Source organism: Elephantulus edwardii, unplaced genomic scaffold (assembly GCF_000299155.1).
Source record: "Elephantulus edwardii isolate Elephantulus edwardi_28Jun2011 unplaced genomic scaffold, EleEdw1.0 scaffold00176, whole genome shotgun sequence".
In the NCBI taxonomy this organism is placed as follows: domain Eukaryota; kingdom Metazoa; phylum Chordata; class Mammalia; order Macroscelidea; family Macroscelididae; genus Elephantulus; species Elephantulus edwardii.
This window is the reverse complement of record NW_006399926.1, coordinates 6,758,054-6,759,989: the sequence shown is the minus strand read 5'-3', so window position 1 is coordinate 6,759,989 and position 1,936 is coordinate 6,758,054.

Sequence of the window (1,936 nt, the reverse complement as noted above, 5' to 3'; positions counted from 1 at the left end):
GGTGAGAATCGCTGTCTTCTTGATGTTGAGCTTCAATCTATAGTGAAGACTACAGCCCTTGGTTTTCTGCAGCAAGATCTTCTGGGCCTCCTCCGGTTCAACAAGCAAGTTTGTGTCACCTGCATAACATAGGTTGTTGATGAGTCTTCCTCCAGTCCTGATGACACATTTCTCCTCATAAAATCTATCTTCAGGATGATCTATTCTGTATAGAAATTGAAAAGGTATGGAGACAGCATGCATCTCTGACGCACTCCATTCATGATTTTGAACAACATAATGGTTACTTACTTCCTGGTCTGAGTATAGGTTTCACATAAGCACAGGCAAATGTTCTGAGATTCCCATTCTCCTCAAGGTTAGCCACAGTTTGTTGTAATCCATACAGACAAATGTCTTTACATCGTCAATGAAACATAGATAGATATTCTTCTGGTCCTCTTTGCTTTCTGCCAAGATCCATCTGGTATTGGCGATACCATCTCTAGTGCCACAACTACTTCTAAACCCAGTTTGTATTTCTGAGAGTTCTCTGTTGATGTATTGCTCCATTTGTTTTTGGATAATCTCCAGCAGGATTTTGCTTGTATGTGGTATAGCGATATTGTTTGATAATTTCCAGGCCCTGTGGGGAAATCATTTTTTTGGCATGAGGATATGGATCTTTTCCAGTCATTTGGCCAGGTACTGTACTAAAAACAATTGACTGACACAGAAGAATTTCAAGAACTAACATGATCAAGATGATAATATTAGTGATTAAGAGGAAGAGTGCTGCCAGCTCTGAAGGACTTGGCAACAAATAAATCCCCAGGACTTGATAGAAGACAAAACTTGGTGAGGAGCCAATTCTTTTAGTTAATGGACCATCATAGTTCTTTCATACAATGAACAACATAGCTTGTGGCCTTACAAAGAAGAAGAATTCCACTTTAATGCTGGGAGCCACTTGTTCAACCTACCTGAAGCCATTTTGTAATTCTCTAAGGACATGTATGGACATGTTGCCCTACACTGGGAGGATAGGTTTCGGTTTACTGGGAACACCCTGATAAGATTCTGTTTACCAGATAATGTTCAGCTTACTGGAAAGGACACCTTATTCTCCCCCACTGTCTACTTCTCCTCCCCCATTGTGCTTCTTTATATAAACTGTCAGTGCTTTCAATAAAATGAAGACTTCTTCCGAGATTCGATTTGTCTTCCTGCCTTTGTGCCTCCTGTCCCCACCCCACATCCCCGTCCACCCCGGCCCCCCCTCTAGTTCATTTCCTTCCCCTCCTAGGGTCACCATTGAAGAGCCCCACAGGCCAGGGCACTTTAGGGCAGTTGATTAATCAGGGTGGGATTTACTCCAGCGGGTGGGGTGCTGTTAAAGGCACTTTACCAGAAACTGATTTTCTGATACCTGGTTCTTACACCTCTGAGTCTCAGAATTGGGGTTTTATAAATTTCTGCCTTCGTCCTTTTCTTTGAAATTTCTTCTGTTCCCAGGTTTCTTGTGTTAGATTCTATATCAGGCAGGAGAAATACACAGAAGACGCAAAATTGGTACAGACCCTATCTTCATAGTTGAAGCATATTGTTGTTTTGCATACTTTCAAGTTGGAATGAACCCACAACTGAAAACTGGTGGGTTTTCAGAGGCAGTAAATCTAATGGGAGAAACTCGCTCATTTTTCTCTTGTGGAGCAGATGGTGGATTTGAATTTTGAACCTTTGTTTTGACAGAGCTATTCCTTACCACGAGGCCACAAGAGCAGCCTAAGTTAATTGTTATGTTACTATGACCTTTATTTTTTTTATATTTTTTGTTTTGTTTTGTTTTAGGTCCCATAGGATAGGCTTGGGTCCATTGTTCTATATTTTCAAGTAAATTATGAATCAAGGTTGAAGGCAAACTATGAATCAAGTGTGATCTTCAAACTTCATTCAT